This window comes from Aedes albopictus, chromosome 2, assembly GCF_035046485.1.
Source record: "Aedes albopictus strain Foshan chromosome 2, AalbF5, whole genome shotgun sequence".
NCBI classification, from domain to species: Eukaryota; Metazoa; Arthropoda; class Insecta; order Diptera; family Culicidae; genus Aedes; species Aedes albopictus.
In genome coordinates this window covers 467,241,085-467,265,844 of record NC_085137.1, presented here as the reverse complement: position 1 = coordinate 467,265,844, position 24,760 = coordinate 467,241,085, and the positions used below count along the sequence as shown (strand labels likewise).

General features: G+C 37.9%; 1 protein-coding gene across 1 annotated transcript in view; it reads right to left on the bottom strand.

The window, feature by feature from the left end:
- Positions 1-6,570, bottom strand: part of LOC109418124 (talin-2) — a 226,222-nt gene extending 219,652 nt beyond the window's left edge. The window contains exon 1 of the mRNA XM_019692313.3: positions 6,412-6,570. The gene's annotated coding sequence lies outside the window, so the exon portion shown is untranslated. The remainder of the gene's footprint in view (positions 1-6,411) is intronic.
- Positions 6,571-24,760: the final 18,190 nt, after the last annotated feature.

Below are 24,760 nucleotides of genomic sequence, written 5' to 3'. Positions count from 1 at the left end.
CATGTTTTTCAAATGTGGTGCTGACATCACTGATTAGTTAGAAGATGGTGCGTGAGTTAAGCCTAGATGATTTTGAGAACATCATGGTTGTGCATGAGATACTAAGAAATTGTGTGTGTCAATGGTGCACCATAGCTCAGTGATTCTCAACATTGCGTGGTAAGGTGCAAGAATTGCAAAAATGGTGCATAGATTTTTTTATAGAAGGGGGGGCAAGTGCCCCCCCTTGCCCCCCCCTGTGCACGCTAGTGAACGATGATCAACTCAAGGGTAAACTACTATTACTTAGTACTTTCTCTCTGAAAATAACTTTTAATTCCCCGTAACAGAAGACTCAAATTCTCAAGGAATCCCCTTTAGGGGACATCCATTTAGTACGTCACGCAAAAAATGAGAATTTTGGACCCCCCTCCCCCCTTCGTACGGGTTTTTCCTATACTTAATACATTGCTTGTCACACTTTTCAGAACCCCCCCTCCCCCTTCTAAGCGTGACGTACTTCATGGATGCCCCCTTACGAAACATAATTGACCGTGCTGGGAATCGAACTCAGGTATTTGTAGCATGGCTTTGCTTTGTATTAATCTGAACTACAACCGTATCGAAGGCCCATTGTACTTCTAGTACACAAGGCACCTGCCGCAAAATTTGGACAAATCGGAGGTTCGTATCCGTTTTTGACTGTTTCTTATGATGCGGGCATTGCTTTTATAACTTTTAAAGTGTTTTGAAAAGCTTAAACCTTCAGCTTTCCATTAGTGGGTTCAGATTTTAAATTCGTGTTTGTAAACACTGCGAAATAACGCTGCATTTATGTAAACGGTTGGCATCGGGCCCAATACGCAAAAGTGGCATGGTTTACAAAACGGCAGATAATATTTGAAAGAAGAAAAAGACATCTCTAATTTTTTGATAAATTTGTACATTTGATGCAAAAAATTTGAAAATCGGTGGTTGCCATCATGGTTAAAAAAATGTTTTGGTATAAAAATCCAAGATGGCGGCCAAAATCAATATGGCCGACTCAACTTTTTTTTATTGTAAATAGTAGCTCTATCTTTCCTCGATTCAAAAACAATTCATTTTGAGGTAGTTTTGGAGAAACTGTCGAGTTATAACGGTTTAAATGAGCCACCAATTGACCAAAATCGAGGGGTCTGCAAAAATTTTTGAGGCTCTAACTAACGGGGGATCCATCAATTTGAGTAAGCAAATGCCTTTTCCATACTTTTTTGGCGAGGACTTTCAGAAAATCGCCACCCTAAACATTTTTGAAGACGAGGTGTAAATAGTGGGCCGGTCTTAGCGAGAATTATCCAATATCAAAATCCACAGTTACACACAGTTACCACAGTTACAACAGCAGGAAGGATGTTCTTTACACTTTAACAATTTCATTAGAAAAAATATGCATCCATGATCCAATTGTTGAACACCGGAATAATCTAAATTGTAAGCCTGACTGCCAGATTTTTTTTCCTTTACCTAATCGTGCATTTCAAGTGGTTTCAGGGGCGTTCCAGGGATGTTCTTGGGGTGTTCCTGGGGTGTTCCAGGTGTGTTCCAGATGGTTTCAGGAACATTCCAGGGGTTTTCAAGGGTTGTTAAAGGCGTTCCAGGGATGTTCCAGAGGGATTCAGAGGGTTAAGGGGGTCCCAGGGTATTTCAGGAGCGATCCAGGGGTTTTCAAGGGGTTTCAGAGGCATTCCAGGGGTACTCCAGGAGTTTCCAGGGGTGTTCATGGGGTTTGCAGGAGTGTTCTAGGAGCTTTCAAAAGCGACCCAGTGTGTTTCAAGGGGTTTCAGGAGCGTTCTAGGGGTTGTCAAGGGACTTCTCAAGGGTGTTTCAGGGGAGTTCCAAAGGGACCCCAAATGGATTTCAGGGGCATTCCAGAGGATATATCCCTGATATCACCTGGAATCCTGAAAGAACTTGAAACCCTTCTGAACATTCCCTGAATACACCCTTCAATCTCTTCGAACGGTGTTGCAAAAAATCATCTCATTCGAGGGCATTATCCAACAAATCTTTTCAGTCAATCTTGGTCATGTCTAATTCGATTTCAGTTAACCAGAGCGTTCTTCAAATGTAATTCGAATCCTGGCTGGGCAAATTAATAAATAAAATAAAATATTAGACGAAAAAAAAACTGGAAAAAATCCATCAGACTGAAAAACTATCTGATGTCGGATCAATTTTTACTTAATGTTGGACCAGTGTTGGACCCACATCGGATAACTGTTGGGGTATTGTTTGATGGCCAAAATGAAAACAGAACAATGCTAGGTAATATGTCGGGTTATACGTAATCAATCACGAACTAAGCTTAAACCATTCAACATTTGGCGAATTTTCCCAATATACGGAGCTAACTGTAACAATAACAGAATGTATCTTTTCTCATTCAAATTTGTTGTCCTTCTGGGGATTAATCCAGGAGTTTGATCTAACGATTACTGCAGGAGGTTTTGACAGATTCCTACGGTTTTTTTTAGGAACTCCCGAAAAATTACCTGAAGGAGCTTCTGGACGATTCCCCGAAAAAAAAACTCTGAAGATTCTCTTAAGGGTCTTCAAAAGTAACTCATGGATTAATGCCAGCGAGAAGTTCTGGTGGGTTTCTATAAAACTACGCCTGAAAAACCTCCGTTAAAAAATCCAGAAAAAGCATCAGGAAAGCTCTCAGAAGTAACCCTCCTAGAAGATTGCCAGCTGGTCTTCTTCTTCTTCTTTATGGCTCGACGTTCGCATTGGAACTTGGCCTGCCTCTCTTCAACTTAGTGTTCTTAGACCACTTCCACAGTTATTAATTGAAGGGCTTTCTTTGCCTGCCATTGCATGAATTTGTACATAGTGCAGAATGGTTTATTTTCCCATTTTCACGCTCTTAATTATTAGCTCGTAGGATTGAGAAGATAGAGCAATGGTGTCTTCGGCAAAGTTGACGAGAATGACCAGCGCCATATTTTGATAGTTAGAGTTTTTGGATCAGGATCGCTTAGAGAAGGCTATAGTGGTAATCACTTTCGAATGTATGCGTGCCTTTTTTGTAGATGTAGTTGTGAAACTGTGAGGAAAACATTTGCACTCTTACACCGGACGTTAGTTTTATAATTATTTACCCGTTTTACCCAATTTGATTGGGTAATATTTTCATATGCTATTTGAATAGCCTTTGTATTGGCGTGCATTTTTGTGTGAGGAAAAATTCGTGCAAGTGTTTGTGTGTTGAAATGTCACTTATCTCTATATATTATTTGATCATAGTAGCCATGATTTTTTCTGTCAAGGTAGATTTGATTGAAATTAAATCGTAGTAAGGAGATTTTTTTATTATGGCCATATCTCCTCAGTAGACGATCGTGGACGGACAAACTAACCCTTATTTAAAAGCACTATAGATGTACTTTCTGATAAGGGTATCCTCAGCTGCACCTTTTTGCCCCTAAGAAAGATATTTATCCCTAAAAGTGGATGAAAAAAACATAAATTCAACAATAACTCGTCTCATTTAATTCTTACAGCTTTGATGTCTTCGGCAAAGTAGCGTATTTTATTGATTCATACAACTTTGCATAACATTGTATGGGTCTAAAAATTCAACAAATGAATGTTTTACTTAAAAAACGTGTTTTTGGGGTTAACTTTCAAACACAGGCCTCTATCTCCATTGGAGTAAAAATAACAACATTGAAGTATTCAGGAAAGTTGTTTGAAATCAAAAATACTACAACTTTGCCGAAGACGTCAACCCTCTATCTCAACAATTTAAAAAACATTAATTTTGTATCTCACTTTTAGGGGGATTGATCCGAAAATTCTAACTGTCAAAAGATGGCGCTGATCATTCCCATCATCTTTGCCGAAGACACCATTTCTCTATCTCCTCAATCCTTCGAGCTTTAAATTAAGAGCGTGAAAATGGGAAAATAAACCATTGTGTAGTGTGGTAATAATACAAGCTGATCTCAATGTTGAATTACCAAAAGGAACTCCTGGAGGACGTCCATATGAAATCTTATAAAGAATTCCTTGAGAATTACCAGAAAAAAGGCCTGGAGGATTCCCAGAAGCAGCTCCTGTAGGATACCCAGTAGAAAATCCTTGAGAATTTCTAAACATAATTCTGAGAAATCCGGGAGAATCTTGACCCATATTGCCCGATACGTAGAAACACACAAACTAGTGTTGCGTAAGGCGATTTTGTTTACTCTACTTGATTTAGTGACAAAATGCTTAAGTTGCTCATTATGCGCTTTTTTCCTGCTGGAAGATTTTTTTTTTACTTTTTTTAATAAATATGTTTATTATGAATGAAACGGCTGAGCAGTCTCGAGGGAATTAAACGATATTATTTTATTTTCCCCTAGAGTTTCTGCCACTTTATTTGGTCTTCTTCAGGGGATAATGCAAATTTCATTTATTTTTTTTTTACTATTAACGAATCTAACTTACTATAGGTATTATCGTTCTTAAGTGTTCAATATTAAACTATATGTATTTTGTACGTATTTCATTTGAAACTAGTTGGCAGACTTCTATATTCCTGATTTGTAGCTCTTAGAGGATTATGTGAAGAAATTGGTATGTAATGTTTCATAATGTTTTCTGTTGGAATGCCTTCAAAGTATGTATATTCATTTCCGTTTTTCGAGACAAGCAACTGAAAGTCTTGATATAATTTGTGATGGAATTCCAAGGTGATTAATAAAATGTATTTGAAAAAAACCTTTAATAAATTTAAAAAAAAATGGGCAAAATTGGCAGCACATCTTGGACATTTACTGAGCAATAAATGACGAAACTCCTGAGATTTTTTGAAGAAAATTCTTTTGGATATCCTTGCGAGAAATCTATGGATGAATTTCTAACATGGTGGATAATACGTATTTAAGGAGAAACTTTAGAGAATACAAATATGGCTGCCACAATGGCCGACTTGGACCCCTACTCACGTTTTCAAGAGCACCAATCTGAAAAATTCGTAAACAAATGCGCTCGATTTGGAAAAGCTGCCTCTTTTTGCAAGTGAGCAAAGCCAGGATAAACAAGTGCGGCTTGGTTCGATGCTTCGTTTGTCAGATCTGTGCCTCTAAAGTTTGTATGGGAAATTGCAATGGGATTTCTTGATGTTTCATCTTAAGGCGAATGACGAATATAACAGAAGAAGACGATTGCAAATTTTCGAAATGGCAGCAACTACTTTGTATGAAATAACCCACACCGTTTCCTTTAATCGCCAATGTAGACGACTTTGTCGAACCACACTGTAGGCAAACCTTCCCTATTCATAAACGCACCGAGCTGCGCGAGCCTAATGCGAGAGCGCGCGCAAGTGTGATTCTATTTGTGGGCGCGCACCGTTAATGTAAACAGAACTTGCATCTGACTGAAGAAGCTGCGCCATATGATGGAGAAATTTGAAATCGATGCGCGATGAATTGGCTGCTGTCGGTCGGGTCGGTTCTGGTGTACCGGAACAGTTTTTAATTAGTTTCAACTGGTGTAGATAGGTCGGTGATGCGATTACTATGCCTGCCGTAGCAAACGAATAGTGACCAGGCTAGTCACATATGCAACTAGCACATCCCGGCGCGCCGTTCTTGGTCGTGTGCCATGATGACTGTTTCATGTTATTTTTTATCGTCATCTCATTACGTGCGCTGAGTTATGAATCACTGCACTTCCGCTGCTAGGAACTATATCACGTCGCCTTCAAATAAACACACTATTTTTTATGTATACACACAACATACTAATATGTACCAACAGCCTTCGTTTTTCTAAGCATTCTTATTGGATTTCTTAGAAACGTCCTTCAAAGAGATGATTGAAAATCTTATTTTTTGAATTGCTTTTTCCCTGCCCTGGAAATTGATATCATCGATCATGAATCCATATCATCCAATTTGCAAATGCATCCAATACACTGCAACGCATTCCACAAGACAAGAAGCACTTCCAATCGTTCAAGCATCTCACGTCTCCATAGCCTAATAAGGAATCTATCGGAGATTTACCGTAAATTGACATCGTTAGAATCGGACGTCGATCGGAGATCCCGTGAGTCGTCTGGATTTGAACGCTTATCTGAGACAAACCAGTTTACGTAAGCTCTCCAGCAAGCCACAATACCACCGCTATCCCATATTTATTTTTAAAAATCAATTTTATCATATCTTTTCGACAAACTGCAAAAAACCATATATCCTCACACATCCACCCGTCCAGCCCGACGATGACGGCGACACGACACAGGCAAAAATGGCGGATCAATATTACTTCGACAACCCGAGATCGAGAGGGCGGCCAGATGCAGCGGTTCGGCGCAAATTTCGCCTATTCTTGACCTTTTCCGCCCAAAACGCGATCCCAATCGGCTCGTTCGAGCCTTCAACAACCGGGACGTACCTTTTTCAGCGAGCCATAGGGCTTTTTTCTCACGGAAAACACGGAAAAATTAGAACTTTAGACACAAAACGCCCTAAAACTGACACATACAACACACATAAAACCCACAGGAGATTCATCTTTTCTGCTTTTGCCTTGGCTCTTTTTTTTTACTCCATTCATTAGTAGGCACCATCACCACATCAGCCAGCCAGCGGCAGGCCATGTGTGTTGTGTACGTTTGCGGTAATGTTTACTTTTTTCCATTGAATACACACGGCATGCTCTCACGGCGGTACGTGTGTTTACATTCAGGCAGCATACACACAAAAATGGCGAAATCAAATCAGTGTTGTACCTAGAGAAACATACACCGATCGTCTTTAGCTTGTTACAGTGTATAGATATGTGAAGCATGCGCAGATTCTCATCGAAATAAGCTTAATGGGTGGTGTGCGTGAAATTATGAATGAGGTGGATAGGGAAGGAACGTCAAAATCGATTTGAGGCTCCGTATTACATGACAGATGTCAAGATATTACTAACACTCGCATGATTGGAATAGTTAGTGTGGCTAATGCTGAACATTAATGGCTCAGTGAGGGTTTAAATTTATTAAGGGTGCGGTTACACTTTAAGTGAAATTATAAAAATCAGAGTCACTTAAACTTAAACATCTAAACTGAAACTTTATTGCTCACGTTACGGATTGATCTGACATCATTTCAAAAAATATTCAATAATTTTCAGAATCGAAGAGACAAACGTGTAACCTTTCAAATGCTGAAAATTTTCAGAGGTCAAAACGCCTTTGGGGGTGGAGTCCACAGGCATTTTCTACTTTGGCTTGACTTTCTCATGGGCACCTCAAGGGGAAATGCGGGCATAACGCCTCCCCGGGGCAAAACGTCTTCACACGATTTCATCATATTGTGGAGGTTTTCGTTAGATACAAGAAAACTAGAACTAAAATTGAGCAGGTTAAGCCCAAGAACGGCTGCTATTGTCGAAAAAAAAAGCTTGAAAAACGACGATTTTCCACATTTGGGAAGATTCCCTAATTTGCAGCGCACAGAAATTAGGACATTGCGCGCTGATTATATGGAATCAAGCCATTAAACCACAACGCGCCTCCTACTGCTTCATTTGCCGCTGGGAAGAGTTCGATGGAGCCCCTTGGTGTTTCACAACAAATCAAAGCGGGAAATGCCAGCGGACGTTTTGCCTCCTGCAGTTTCCCGGCACCCAAAAAGTAACACTTTTTTGAATTGTTTATTTGAATGGAAAATTTTGTGGGCACGCGGGTCAATAAACAACCTTTTGATGTTTCCCAAGTAACCACAACCATTATATCATTGCAATATGACTGAATATCAACCTTTGAAATGCAAAATGCAGTAATTCTACACTTGTCATGCATTAATCCTTTACATTGACATTATCAATGTAATGATGCATTACATTTTTCTTTACATTAGGGTGAATTAAAAGATGATATACGATAATTAAACAATTCAACACTGCAAAATCTGAATAAATGCAATGTACAAACTAGCAAAGATTGCTCTAACAATACAATTATAAAAGCTCTAATGGTAAACAAATGAAATCAAGAAGCGTGAACAACTTTACTCTAGCGCTCATCAACACTTCTGGTTCGACTCGCGACTCCCGACCAACTTAATCCCCATTTGAACCATCGATCGACGACTTTCTTCAAAAAAACTTTTTAAGAGATGACCTTTTCTCTTTTCTGTTGGCTGCTATTACATGCCAATAATGATGGAAACCACAATTAGCATATGAGCAGAGTGCGAAGGGTGTTTTAATCTTCTTATATTGATTAAGTATCTTCTAAAATGTGTTATGCATTTATCAGTGATTTAACAGGATGTGATTATAGAGATTCTATGACATAGTCGTTTTGCTCCCTACTGCAATGATTGAGACAGAAGAGCAGTTTCCTTTTAGTTAATGAAAAATAATGGTTAAAACATTCATGTGTGGGGGCATTAGTACCGTCGATAACGAAACGGTGCTAAAAATAGATTTTTGTTTTGTTTCTCCGTGTTGCACGTAGTAAGCATGTTTAAATGCAATTATGTTACTTTAGCAATGACTGTCGACGTGCTGCAATATGTGGCACTAATTTGATTTTAGTGGGTCCTTTTCGACTTTAATATTGCTTCAATAAGATGATTAAAGTAATGCAGCATTATATTCACAATTTTAAATATCAATATATAGCAAAATTGATGCACTTATATACGGCTTCGTGGTTCCTTGGGTTATGCCCGGGGCGTTATGCCCCTCTTTCCCCTACAGACTATATAAATAAAGCAAATAAAGGAGAAGGAGACGAATGGTAGTTACTGGCTTGATGCCATATGATCAGCGCTCAATTGCTTAATTTAAATATGTAAGGGAAAATCATTCCTGGATGTGATTTGATCATTACTATAGGTTAATGATGTCAAGATACGTTTGCATGCATCCTTCTAGAAACCAGGCAGGCAATCACACGGAAAATCTTTTGTTTTCTCCATGAATATTGGCAACTTCCGGCTTTTCTTGCCAGCAATTAAAGTTTTCTGGCGATTTTATTATCGGCCAAGTGTTTGCAAGGAGATTGAGAAACACATGGGGGCGCATGGTTGCTGATGCCTACGCTATCCATGTTTGGGGTCATTCAAATATGACTGCCATCGTTTAGGGGGGAAAGGGGTCTGTAAACACATTCCATTTATTGAGTATACGAAAAAGAGTGACAGAGGGGGGGAAAGGGGGACTGAAAAGCCCGAAAAATGATGGACGTAATTTTCGAAAGTTTTCATATCCCTTTTGGGACGAACCAGCACAATCGTACTGTTTTTCTGCATTAGATTTACATATTTCTTTCAACTGTTTTTTCATCAAAATATGTTATGTAATTATTTTTATGCAATTCAGTATCATAATTTACATTTTATATAACTCATTTTGGTATCATAATGGCCAATTTTTCCGAACTGGCTCATTATGCAACTGAAATGAGTTGCATAATGAAAAATAGTTGTATAATGTTCATAATGCAACTCACTTGAGTTGCATTATGAACATTATGCAACTCAAATGGGTTGCATTATGAAAAAAATCATTGCATAAAATTTTGTATGGAACTCGTTGCAAAACTCTATTTTTTCAGCACTCTTCGTATTTATCCAACTCGGCAAGCCTCGTTGGATAAATGTACGACTCGTGCTGAAAAAATCAACTTTTTGCAACTCGTTACATAAATAACTATTATATGATCGAGTGATTACTTATACTTGTATTTCTAAGCCTCGGCTTTGATTGGAATTGTTTATAAGAAACGCCACAATAAGCCAACTGCTACCTGTTGGTATAACCGCGCGAGAGACTGTCGGCCATGATGGATTTCGATTTGACGTTTGCTAGCACGCACACTACTACACAAATCGCCTGTATACTAGGCTGCGGCTCATTTTTCAAAAGTTGTTGAAACCTGAAATTCTTAAGCTCGTTTGTATTCAAATGACGTAAAAAGAGAAACCTCTGAGTTTGAGCCAAAAATATTGAGATTTAGAGGTGGCGCAGTCGCCTCAAAGTTGAATTTTCGAGTTCTAAAAAGGTGTTTTCACTTCAAGTGACTTTTTCAATTTTCAACCGATTTTCAATCTTTTTTTATGAATCTCTCACAAATTAAATTTCAAATAAACTTGTAGAACATTAAATTTTTCCAAAGTCATGCAAAATATGAGTTTTTAGAGATTATTATTTTTTCTTCTTTTTAGACGCCTGTCATATTTTTTTCGGAAAAGAGTTTCCAGTGAATAGTGTGAAGTGTTCTGGATGGACTTTTTGAGTGAAATACGTGAGCGGAGCAGATTTATTGGCGGAGTCAAGCATGCAGCATCAATCCGGTGAGAGGGTTCTAATTATTTGTTTAGTTTTGTGTTCATATCTGTACCATTCTAAGGGTCTGTTCCAATTAGCGAATTGAAATCAATTTTTACTTGAATTTGACAGTTCGATACTTAAACTTGACAGTTCTTATAATGAAATAATTATCAAACTGTCAAGTTTAAGTGAAGATTGGTTTTGGTTTTTCAATTGAAACAGACCCTAAGAATTTAGAAATTTATTTTTTTTGGCCATATCCCGCTTTTTTTAAGTTATAAGGTTTTTTCTTGTGATCAGTTGCCATCATTATATGTTTATCCAAACGAGAGTCAGCAGGACCTTTATTTTTTTTATCAATTTTTGTTTATGATCAAACGTGTTATCTCCAACGTGATTGCTGCTAGCTACTTGCACGGTTTTCTCACTTATTCCATCCATATTTTGCTCATTTCCTAAGTGACCTCTCAAGCACTGTACATCGTTTGTTCACATTTTTTGACGATGTTCCCCTGTAAGTTCATGTATTTTGAAACAAACTGTCGGGATCGCATAAACCCCTATACAAATGCAGAGAAGTTAGACTGACGAACAGGATGTAGCCTTCAAAAAGAACTAGTCACCAATAATTTTGAAATACCAGTATTTTCTTACTGCGTCCATACTTTCTGGGGAGGTCTTTTATATAATTTTCAATCAATTAATGTGGCCGTTTTTAACATATTAAGCTACAAATAAACGCATAACTTAATCATACTGAATTCTTGATCATTCCTGTTCCAAAATCCCATTTCCTTTCTATTTTCGAGGGCGTCGGTGAGTCGCTGGCACCTCGATGAATAGTTATCCCTTCCTTTCTATCCTTTCCCATCCACATAACGTGTTTCCTATCGTTTCAGAGACCGATCAATGGCGGTTAAGCCTAGGCTTGTTAACCAGGACACAGTGTAAATGCCTGTGCCCCATCCCGGAATCAAAAAGGCCCATGGAGGGACAAAATTTCTTAGCTATGTCACTCCCAACGTTGGTGTTTGAATATACTAAATCACCTTCACTCACTCAAACACATCTACATGATTTACTCAAATACACTTACACAATCTTAATCTTGTCGCATCACTCGCTTATAGTGATTACCAAATCACCACATTCCAAATATCCAACTCCTTGACATCTATGGGAGTGTCGGTGAGTCGCTGACCTCTTGTAAAGTAGGTGTCATATCATCACATCCTTTCCTATCCTCGTAACGGAGAAGATGGGCGTGGCCGGCAATGGAAGTTCTCATGTCTTTTTTACTTCAATCTCTGGTTGGATAGCTGTTCCTTCCCAAATAGCATTCCATAAGCAATTAGAATAGGAGTATTAAAGCTTTAACATGACAACTTTCAGTATGCAATCTACGAATTACTCCGTTACCACGCAACGCAACGCAACGCAACGCAACGCAATTATTATTTTTTTTTCTTTTTACAAATTCAAATCTTTTGGCATGCTTTTGTAGATATTTTTGTTGTATTTTTTTTAATAAAGTCCTGTACAGTGTTCCATATTCCTAAATATGATTCTTAGTATCTTGTTTGGAATAAAAACTTACAAAAAATCGTCCTATACTCCAATTTTTACTTGACAAATTCAAGTTTTAAGGCATGTTTTGGCAGTTTTTGGTGAAAAGTACATTGAAAATTAATCCAGCTTTTTACGCCAGCTTTCCATAAATTTTGAATGTTTTGAATCACCCCCCTAAGACATTTCATGCTGCCACTATCAAAATTATTATAGTATAATCAAAGTAAGCATTGTGATACTGAAAATTTTCATTGTTGACAATGTGGAGCGTCACAAACTTTCACTCCTGCCTGTAAAACAAGAATTGATTTTATTTTATTGGATTTTGATTTAATCATATTTTTTCTATTTTATTTGCACAAAAAGGTGTTAGCGGAAACTCAGACTTTCGTATGAATGGATAAATATTTGATGCATGAATTTATGAGCCTCTTTTTTAAATATATCAGACAGCACCTTAATGTTGGCCCTGGAACTGGGTCTCCCAAAACTTCTTTTGGTTCTAGATCTCAGGGCGTACGGCGTAGTTTAGAGCGTGAAGAACCTGAATGAATTAATCACAGTGAAATGCAGAGCTTTATTGAGACATTACGGTGTTGATTTTGGCCGATGGTTGTTCTCGCAGTGAATTGTGGAGGTTTTCCACTGGGAAGTGCTGGCAGTGGTACCTTGAGGGGTACATGGTTGTTAGAAGTCTGACGTTCGGCCGGAAAACTTCTCGGCAATCGGCCCAGTAATGTTCTGTCAGTGGCCACAACTTAACTAACTGCCACCTCGCTCTCAATCTCGATCGCATTTCCTACCAATTTGCGCTATCGTTCTTTGTGGATACAATTGGAGAGGCAGCTCTCCCGCCTGGGTTATGTCCCAAAACTCAAATACATCGTTTGCAAAACTAAACTTTACAAACTATATCCCTACTTTCTCGCGCTCACCTGTTTAGCGAAGGAAAAGATGTTACCCGCCGATACCAACTTGAATGGTTGAACTAATGGTATCTGGCAAGATTTTTTTTTTGTCCCATAAGTGCACTCCATGATTAATTCATTACTATGTATCTATTTTATTTTCCCCACAGTGGGAACAAATCAACCAGGTTAGATCAATACGTCTGGTCTGAGCTTGTCTAAGCCATTACAAGGCGCAACGTAACCAATCTAAAACAAAATCCTTCCATAGAGTTCGATCGCAGCCGTCGTCAAGTAAAGGCGGAGGCAAATGTGCGCTCTGTTGTGCGGGATTTCTTTGTTATCGGCGCGTGCCGTTTAGAGATAGGCTCAGTGTACCAGTTATGGCTATAGTACCTTAAATTCGCCATAGTTGATTTTCAACAAAGATACAAATCAACAAGAAAAAAATCGTGAAAAACAGATCACGATCACAAAAGATGATTACAATCATTCAAACTTCACAATTCGCTCAAATTATGGTAGAAATAAATCATTTTCCTTAACTTTTCGGCCTCCTTGCACCCTATTTCGCCATAGTGTACCAGTTATGGCAAATCCCATAAGGAATGCATTAAATAGTGCGAAGTGGAACCCAAATTAACAAATGTGTCCATAACTGGTACAGGGTTCCTATCATTGGCACACGCCGTAATAAATATTAAAAGTGGTTTTGGTTCCGTTTTCATATTTTTCCTGTGAAGTATGAAAACTAATCAATCATTTGACTTATTGTTTACATTCGTCGGTCTTCTTCTTATTTTTGTAGAAATAGTTTTTCTTAGGTAGTGCGATAACTGGTAGTAGGTGCCTGTACTGTTTGTCGGTTATAAACACTCATTTCGTTTGCCGGTTACGCTTTCGGTGCTATTAGAACGGCATCCAAATATCGGTATGGGCGATGTGATAATTGAAAACACCGTCCAATTTCGATTCCCCGCGGGAAGCCCACGACCTTCGTGGCTCGAAATTGCCGGCTTCATCAAGCAGTTGGAGACCGATGTAATGCTGATGGAATCAGCTTACAAAACTGCCAACGAGCGATCCGTGTTCATAAAGTTTTCATCCCATGATTCTATGATGGACTCATTGCGGAAGAATGCGAAACCACAGCATTTCGTTTACACAAGTGGAAAATCGGTTGAGGTATGCATGGCTGTGGCGGGTATCAATACGCAGTACATTCGTGTGTTTGATTTGCCGCCAGAACTGCCAGATGATAAACTGTTGTCGGTTCTCGGAGAATATGGAAAGGTGGATCGTGTGGTGCGGGAGAAATTTCCCACGGATTTGGGCCTCGATCATTTGTGTACAGGAGTGAGAGGAGTGTACATGGATGTTGAAAAAGATATCCCCCCATCAATTGATGTCGTGGGTCGGAATGCTAAAGTTTTTTATGACGGATTGAAGGACACATGTTTTGTGTGTCGGAAGACGGGGCATCAGAGAGATGCTTGCCCTCAATGGAAACCTCGGAAGAGGAAGCAGAACGGCAAAACGCAGGAAAACCCGACTACATCATAAGCCGCGGTCGTATCTGGAAACCAAGAAAAATCTACGGAACAGCCAAGGGAACAGCAGTCAACGGAAACACTAGGTGATGAAGTAATCGAAGTCCTGGACGAAGAATACCTCGATCACTTAACCGGCGCGGAACAAGCGGGACAAAAACAGACAAGTATTTGTGAGACAGAATCAGCATCGGAAAAGGAAATACGGCGTAAGGAGAACATGAAGAAGTTGGAGGAAGCTGCCTATGCTATAAAGGAAGCCACCGAGAGTAAGACAGCGAAGGATCGGCGGGCACAGTTTGCGAGTTCGAACTCCAATTCGGGGTCATTACCAAGAAAAAAGGTCGCTCGTAGAACGTTCTACTGATTTTCATTGAAGTATTATAGAATAACAAATGTTATTAAAATTGTAATCGGCTCTGTAGAGTTTTTAAGTAAACAGTCGAGCCTCTTAAATAAACGTACTAGAAAAAAAATCCTTCCATAATCCGCCCGGAATATGTATAATATTTCCTATCAAAGATCGGGACACAGGTTTGAGCTCGGTTTTAAGCAAATCAAGGCCTAGGACAAAGTTCAACTAACCTTACTAAAACCACATCAAATGTAGTAATGTATAAATCAATCTTCCCTTCTCATTTAGAGTGCTTATTATATAAAACTTTTGTAAATTATAATTTGCCAGGTTTTTATTGAATTCAACCAACATGTGGGAGAAATCATGGATCTTATATATTTATCACGCACTGGTCGCGGTAGTTTGAAAATACGGAGCAAAAATAGTTTCCATTTTTTGGTTTCTCAGATTTTAAGGATCCCTAGTTTAAAATTCATTCTTCTACATCGGATTGTTTCAAGGATTATTGCCATCTTCGGGTGCCTAGAATAACAAAAAATGCAATGACATAAATAATTGTAAAATAAGACTACAATAATTCTTAGCTTCCGAACGTTCCAAACAGGTGAAGTACAAACTTTTGACAATTCGATCAACAAACATAAATTCTTGCCTACTAAGATCAAACTATAAAATCAGGAGGCAAGAAATGTCATATTCGAATCACCCCTCTCAGTTTTATAGCCAGCGTAAAAAGCTGGATACTGAGACGAATAGTTTGTTCAGAACAAAGATAGGCAACAAAAATATCTACAAAAGCACGCCAAAATATTTGAAAACAGTCAACGGTTAAAAAGTTATCGGGTCCCAAAGTCAATTTCTTTTGCAAAAAGAAGAAAAAAATAAATTTAATCTTTAAAAACTCATATTTTGCATGACTTTGTAAAAAAATAGTGTTCTACAAGTTTATTCAAAATTTAATTTGTGAGAGATTCATAAAAAAAAGATTGAAAATCGGTTGAAAATTGAAAAAGTTATGAAACTTGAAATGGATCCACCTTTTTATTACTCGAAAATTCAACTTTGAGGCGACTGCGCCACCTCTAAATCTTAATGTTTTTGGCTCAAACTCAGAGGTTTCTCTTTTTACGTCATTTGAATCCAAAGGAGCTTACGAATTTCCGGTTTCAACAACTTTTGAAAAATAAGCCGCAGCCTACTGTATTCTGGCAAACGCCAAAGCGATCGAACATTAGCGCCTCTGGTGGAAGAATCGCGGAAATCAAATGAAATTTAAATTGATCGTTATATACATGTGCCAAGCCGTTTTGAAGAGTGTTACGTCTGTTTTGTTAATTTGTAAAAAATTAGGCGTATAATTACAACTCAAGAAGTACGAAATCAGCTTGTACGAGTATTTCAAAGAACTTTAAAAACTTGGGTGATTAATATTACTCCATATTATCGAAATCATGAATTAGATTGGAAAAGAGATTTGTTGTTCTTGTCCATTTCTTATTATTCACTTCTATGATTTAAATATCATGTCAAGCTGACCTCGTGTTCCTTGAGTTGAAATTATACGTTTAAATTTCTACAAACCAACACTTTGTAATGATGTACAATCAATCTTCTATACCATAAAACGCCTAAAAGTAGGCAATTTTTTAGCAATTTCGTATAAAATATCGACGGCCTTGAGGACAGAACAGCACAATTATGCTGGTCCTAATTTGACCCCAAAAAGTATGGATGGATAAAATAACCAAAGTAATGAAAGTTTTATACTAGAAGACGTTTAGTTTATAAGAGAAAAATGGAGATAATCAGTATTTTATTATCCGACGCGAAATGGATATAGTGGCATCTTACTTTATGACAGATGGACTTTTTGCACCACTTCCGTTTTACAAAAAAGTTTTTAAAATCTCCAAAAGTCAATGAAAATGCATTAACTTCGTGAATGTTTCTGCAGTAGTATCAAGCATATTGTTTAGTTGGTGTTACCGCTTTGACTGGCTAACAAGGCTATTTATTATTAAAAACGATTGAAAAAGTTTGAAAAAATGGCATGTTACCCCACTTTACCCTACCAAATCAAGAACACAATTCAAAAACGTAGCGCCGGAACATAGTGGGGGTCAAAACACGTTTTGGGGTGCGCCTGTGGACATTTTCTGCTTTGAACTGTTAAGAAATACCAGGCACCTCCACCTAACGCCTGTTTTACAGTGTTCAAGTGAAAGCATCTCACTTGCAAACTTCTCAAATATGTTCAATTTAATTAAATGATGTGTTTAGACTGGGAAAATCACTAGAATGCCCACTTTTGCTCTTGAATGCATTGCATTTGAAGCAAGTGCTCACATGGTTAAATACGGGTGGTGCGTAAGCAAACTGAATTGAATTATTCCAAGAATTAATCTTATCTGGCAGACGACTTGAACATAACTGATCAGCGTCCCCTCTGATGGACAGAGTTTCAAAATTGTTGTAAATGTTTCGAAAATTGTTAAGTCAGAGTGTACCAACTACAATCAACTACTAAACAATTGCTTGATTTAAGCGTTATTTACCGTTTCTTCACAATCAAAACAGAGTGATACTTTGATGAATACACAGATCGAAAAAAGAGTGTAAAATTCTGTGGCATATGATGCACATGATTGGAGCGTGGAATATCATAGAAGTTCACATGACATATCATGTAAAGTTCATGAAATATCATGTAAACTTCCATTATATGTCATGTCATTCAGCATGACTCTGAGAGTTTACATGACATATAACACAAATTTACATGATCTATCATGTAAACAATCATAACACTAAGTTTACATCTCATCATTTTATCTGTTTAGTTATAAAGACTTATGAGAATATTTCAAGTTAAATTGTTGACACATGGTACTCTCCTTCTCACGCCGACCCACTCACATGAATCGTGATTTCAATTCCAATTGGCATTCAATAGGGCATTTTCAGTTGACTTGAATCAAGTCACTTGCACCGTGTACACCGGACATAACTATCTCAGACAACAATTTAGGAAGAAGGGGTCGCATGGTAATTAGTGTCATGATGCCATATAATCAGCGCTTAATTGCTTAATTTCTGTATGATAGATTATTATTTCTGACATTAAACTTATAAAACGATCCATGAAAGCTTGCATAATGATCCATTGATAACTTTTCCATATTCCATAGAAGCAAACCAGAAAACCATAAAGTCATTTGAATTCATGAAAAAATGTCTATTGGTCCCTTATCTTCGTAAAATTTAGCAATAGAAATTTCCAGAATTTCATAAACTGCTCCATGACATGGCTAAAAAGATCCATAGAATGATCCAAAAAAAAGGGAAACGATCCCCAAAAAATAGAAAACAATCCATAGATACAGGTCGGACTCGATTATCCGGAGTCAGATTCAGATGCTTCTCAAACAAGTTCTCAAACATATATCTGGGGAACGGAATGTTCTATAAAGCTACAATTTTGACATTTTTTCAAGCCAACTTTAATTAGTAATCAGTCAAAATTTCAGCTTCTTGCAGAATTCCATTTGTGAGATATGATTTTGAGAAGCGCCAGAACCCGACTTCGGATAATCGAGTCCGACCTGTAATAGGAAAACAATACATTAAAAATATGAACACGATTCATAGAAATTAGAGATACGAACCATAAAATAAAAAAAAATGATCCTTAATTTTGGGAACGATCTATATAAATTTTGAAATAATCCATAAAATTTAAGAGAGCCGAGGCTAATATTTCATAATGGTGGAAGCAGCACACTGATTTTTTTTTTTTCAGAATGACATTTTTCAATCAATATGTTGAATATAACATCCTTTATGCGTGAATCACATACGGATTTGCTCACAGCATGATAAAATGGTATTACAGGTATGTTCCGTTTTTATCAACACGGTCCGCGATTTTCAGTTGACAAAAACGGAATAGTGATAAAAACGGAATATTTTTCTTTGACAAAATATTTTGCAACATTTTAACATGAATTGGAAGTTTTACTGTAGAACACATTACAAAAGTAAACATATGCTGTTTACTATGAAATTTAATTGTTAAAGACATTAATTTTAGCACATCTGCAACCAGTTCAAATTACAGTTTTCTGACTGTGACGCCGACAAGAGGTTTTCACCACATTTGTGACCACATTTTGTGAAATTTATTTTCGTTGAACGCAAGAATGACACATATTACAGTTCCAGTACCTGGATCGACGTTTAAAATATGACATACTTCCAGGAATTATTACTCTCCAGGAACATAATTTCGATATCCTTACAAAAAAGGATATGTTTACTTCCTTCCGGAAGGCATTTCTCTACGAGTATCATCTTCACAGATTCCTATAAAAGTTTCGTCTGGGATACTTTTAGGAATCTCTAGGAATTTTTTCAAGCAAGCACTTGTAACTTCTCCAGGAGATTGGGTTCCCCAAGAAGTTCCTCCAGAATTCTTCTAGGTAACCTTGTACCATGCCGCTTGTTTATCTTTTGGAATTCGATAAGAATTTTTAGAGTCCCTTTTTGTCCCTTATGATTTCTTCAGAAATTCCTTGTCGGATCAACCTAGATGTCTTTTTTTTTATTTCTCCTGGAGTTTCTTTGGGGATCCCTTCAAATATTCCACCAGGAAATAGAATTTATTAACCTTCCTTATGCATTATGATGGGAACAGCTCGCTGACGTAGTGTACAGTTTGGATCTAGAATGGCCCTAATGCACAAGGTGGGCTAAAACAATATTTTGGGATTTAACCTAGACATCCTGTTGAAATTAATCCAACTCGAGTTGCTTTGGAGATTCACCAAGATTCGACTTTTGGAATATATGAGAATCTCCGTTTCTTCAGAATTTCCTGCGGGAATTCTTTCAAGATTACTTTTTGAAATCCCTCCAGAACATTTTTCTGATATTTCTCCAGGAGTTCATTCTGGGGTTCCTCCAAAATTTATTTCTGGGATTCCTTCATCATTTTTTTCTAGAATTTCAACAGAAGTTCTTTCTTGGATTCTTCAAAGAGTTACCTACGATATTTTTCCCTACAATGTCCTTCATCCATAATTTCTTATAAGGATTCCTACAGGACTTTGTTTTGGTATTTATGCGCAGTAGAAACACCTACATCTACTGGAACTTTCATTATGAATACTTCCAAGAGGATTCTATCTTTCATCTTTGTTATTTCCCCATGATTAGTAGATGAACCAGCCTAGGGCTGACAATCTCGTTAAAATGATAATATAATAATAATTCTCCCCAATTTCTTACTGTGTTTCCTGGGAATATCCCAGTAGTTTAGTCTAGTAATATTCCAGGAATTCTTTCCCCAAGCCCTCCAGAAATTTCTTTAGGGAGTATTCCTGATGTTCTGTGTAGAAATCTCCGGGAAGTTATTCCTGAGAATCCTCCAGAATTTCCTAGTGGGAAACCTTGAGCAATTCCTTCTAGGAATCCTGTATAAGTTCAGAATTGATGGGATTTCTTTAGGATTTTTTTTCGAATCCTTAGATTCTTCTGGGAACCCTTCAGTAGTTGCTGGAGAAATCCCCAGATCGTTTGTCAAGTATCTAGACTCCTCTAGAGAAACTTATTTCTGGAAGACTTAACTCCTAATTCACCTAAAGAAACTTCTGAATTATTTCCTAATGATATCTCAGAAGAAATCCATTAAATAATCTGGAAGAATACAAGGTGGAATCGCTAGTAGAAATTACTGAAGGAAACCAAGATTGCATTTTTAGAGCAATCGAAAAATGAAATCCCGGATAAAATTCTATAGGAATCTCCAGTTTACCTAGTGAATATAGCAGTTTCAGACGGGAATGACAAGAGAGACATCGCGTATTTTTAGGAATATCGTGTAAAAAACCGCGTGGAATTTATTGCACTTAAAAAAAGTCGTGTAAAAAATTTTAGTGTAAAAATTCAGGCAATAACGGGCAAAACTCCGAACTATTTAAGTTCTCGAAGAACACTTGAAGAGACATGCCAAGTTCCAGTTGGTACGTAGAGCTAGAGTAATTTTTCTATCGGACTATTGGTTTAATTTTTCTCATGTTTAAATAAGAAATAAAATTATGCGTGAGAGAAATCATGAATTAACATTATCTACAGCTGAATTTGGTGTTCAAAGCTATTGTAGCGTATACGTCTTCTATGTCATCATTGGTGGTTGCTTCAAATTCACTCATGAATGCATTGCCTTAAGATTAATGTTAAACTATAAATAACTCGTGTTTGAGGCAATAAATTTGACAAAAACTTTAGTGTTGACAAAAACGGAATGAAATGTTGACGAAATCGGATAGTGACAAAAACGGATAGTGATAATAACGGATAGTGACAAAAACGGAACATACCTGTAAATTAAATATGAAAACGAGAATTGGAATTTTCTTATTTGGCAGTTACGTTTTTCTACGGGTTCTAGACATGATAGAGGGTAGGTGAAATTTGTTCCCAGTTGACAGTCAACTTACACCTCTGCAACAAAGTCGCTGAAGTAGAAGATATTTTTGTATTTATCTTGCTCGTGTGTGATCTGTCAATCGACTTGGAAATTGTCAAACATGTTCAAGGCTAGGTTGATTGGTGTAATGAAAAATTGGCATCTAAGCCGAAAGCGAGATGGGTTTGTTGAAAAAGAGTGTTCACGGTATGGCTTCGGAACCAGTTCGGCTTTCTATTCCTCAGAATCATCACCTGTTCTGTGGTAAGTTGATTGAAGCGCTCCTCTAGCGAATACGGGGTTCGTGGGTTCGAATCCCACCAGAACGTGTTTTTTTTTCACAAATTTCATCTCTGAATTTGTCAATTAGGTAACGTCCCTAAATTAGGTGAAGGTGCTGGTGATTCGGCAAGGAAATTGTGCAAATAATATAGTGCTTTGAAATGCTAATTTAGCTAATGCGCGAACGAAGGTGAAAAGATTCCTGTTAATTGTGGATTTTTTAAGAAAAACATTCACTCTTCGGTAGCTGCCGAGTTGTCGTTTTTTTCACCGCGCGTCGACGTTTCCGGTACTAGTAGGGAATCGGGAGTGACTTCAGTTACAGTAGAGGATTTGGAGTGACTTTTGTGCGAGAATTACATCGTAGCTAATCGGCCGGGCGCGGACTAGGGGGGGGATCGAAAGTGATGTCAGTGTAGGTTGATCGAGAACCGTTTCAAGCGTTTCAAGAGCGCGGAAAAACTACGCACCAATTGGAACAAAACCAAGGACAAATCATTCAGATCATCAAGAAATGAGGCTCCCAAATCAAGACGTTGATTATGCTGAGCTGCCCTTGGTTTTTTGTTAGTGACGGTCAAATTTCATCATTGAAACTCGGTGAGAATTCCATTTTTCACTTTACCAACCATTACACTCTAATATTCCACTTATTCACTCTAAAACAGTTTGTGTTGTTTCTTGCTATATATGTATGCATCGGTGGTAGCACAATCGATCATATTCGGCATTATATTTAGTCAACATGATCCTCTAAATCGAAATCAACGAAATTTTAGATGTAATTGATTATCAATGATTCCACTTTTTAAACAATAGTTATCATTTGGGTTTGCCTAATGAGGTCACAGTCATGTTTTTCAAGTTAATGCAACATATTCATCTAAAAAAAAAAGCTTAAATGGGTTATCATTACAAAAATGAAGGAAAAATTATGCAAACTAACATGTATGAACTGATTTGATTTTTAAACTTTATTACTAAGGCTGACACAAATTTCGATTTTCTCTTATGTCATAAACCCCCCCCCCCCCGCTTCCCCCACTTAAAATTTTGGTCGAAATTTAGCATTTTATGGAGGGACACAAATAAACTATGAAATTTTAGAAGTTCAAGGCGAAATTAAAGTCGCCCAGAAAATTTCATAACAAATCCGATGAGTTTAACGATTTTGCCCAATTGTTTGGGTATTTTTTCATCAAACACATTTATTATTTAAGCAATACATATCAAGAATAAGTTATTTATCCATTAATTCAAAAACCTTCAGAATGTTTATTGTAATTTATGGATATCATAGCATTCATACTTTATTTTGATCTGGCTGTTTCCAGAAAGAAATATTTGATCATAGCAGGATCAAAATTTGATATAATTTGCTCTATTTTTGCGATCTATCTTATTGTTTACTACCTATGAACGTTTTGTTTCAGGAGAATTCAGGTAAATCTACCATGATGATTCAGGTAAATGTATAATTTTCCTTTTCTATTTCAGATTTGAAATCTTATACCCGACAAGGACTAAATTGAGAAAGGAACCAGCCGTGCACCTAAACGTTGACCAAACGTTTCCTTTGAATTTTACCCTTCCACTAACACCCCAATTCCCGTGACGCCTAGGCCTGAAAGAATGTAGAGGTCTCTATGTACTTTCATAGGTGTCCAACTAATCTTCCTTTCCCATCCCTCAGCTGTCGCAAGGACGTGGCCAGGACAGCACTCGACCGTTGGAGGATTGCGTCAATCTTGTCTAAGAGTAAGAGATTAGTCCCAAATCTTTGTACTTTGGTAACGGACAGGAAGGATGCAACCCTCATAACAGCGATCCAGGGCTGTACCACCTACGAATTTGTGCGACTTGCTTAATGCTAATGCTAATGCTAATGCTAATGCTAATGCTAGGTAACGTCCATAAATTAGGTCACGCTTTTTGGGGGGGGTCGAATCAAGTGTGACAACCCATACAAAAATTTCAGAGGTCTTCTACAAAAAGTGTAACATAGTTGGGGGGGGGGGGGGTGTTTGAAAATAGGCAGTTTTGTGTGATGTAATTTATGGACGCTCCCTTCGCAACATTTCGTGCCTTCTAATTACAAGTCTTTCCAGTCTGTTTCAGACATACCAGCAAATCTGGTAAAATGCCAGTAAAGGGCAATATGCATCCTTCTATTTCTGGATGAATTCCTGGTAGAATCCCCGAAGGAATTCCTCGCGGAATCCTTGGAGGAAGCCCAGCAGAAATCCGTGGAGGAATTCCTGGAGGAATATCTAGAGGAATTCCTGGAGAAATCCCTAGAGAAATCCCTTCTGGGTTCCCTTGCGTAATTCCTAGACGAATCTCCGAAGGAATGCCTGGAAGGATTCATAGTGGAAACCGTAGAGGTATTTCTAGAGGACGTCCTGGAACAATTCCTGGAGACATGCCTATAGGTATTCCTGGAGGAATTCCTGGAGGATTCTCTAGAGAAATTCCTGGAAGAATCTTCAGAGGAATTTCTGGGGGAATGCCTGGAGGAATTACTGAGGGAATCCTGGGAAGAATCTCTGAAGCAATTCCTTGGGGAACCTTTGGAGAAATTCTTGGAGGAACCCCTGGAGAGTTCCTGGTAGAATGCCTGGAGAACTCCTGGAGGAATATCTAGAGAAACTTCTGGAGGAATCTCTTGAGGAATTCCTGGAGGATTGTTAAGAAGAATTCCTAGAGGAAACTTGAGAGGAATTCCTGGGAGATTCCTTGCAAGAATTTTCGGAGGGGTTTTTGGATTTGTCAGAGGGATTTCCTAAAAATTCCCGGAAGAATTCCTGAGAGAAACCCTGGAGAAATTCTAGGAGGTATCCCAAGAGGATTTCCTGAAGAATTCCCAGCAGGAAATATTGAAGAAATCGCAGAAAAAATTCCTAGACAAATCTTGAAGGAATAATAAGAAAATTTCGAGGGGGAACTCCTAGAGCAATCCCTGTAGCAATTCTTGAAGAAATCCCTGAAGGAATTCCTGAGGAAACCCCAGGATGAATTCCAAAAGCAATCTCAAGGGATATTCCTAAGAAAATTATTTAACAATTCCTGTAGGAATTGCTGGATAAATTCCTGGAGGAACTTCTGGATAAATTCTCGAAGGAAGCCCTGTAGGAATCCCATTTTTAAAAATCTCTGGAGTTGTTCCTGAAAGAATCTCAGAAAATTTTGTTTGATTCTCTGGAGGATATTCTGAGGGAATCCCTGGAGGAGTTCTTGTGGGAATTTCTGGAGGAAGTCTTGGAAAATACCCAAAAAAACAGCAGGAATCCTGGAAGCAATCCCATGAGGAAATTCTTAGGAAAACCCAGGAGAGTTT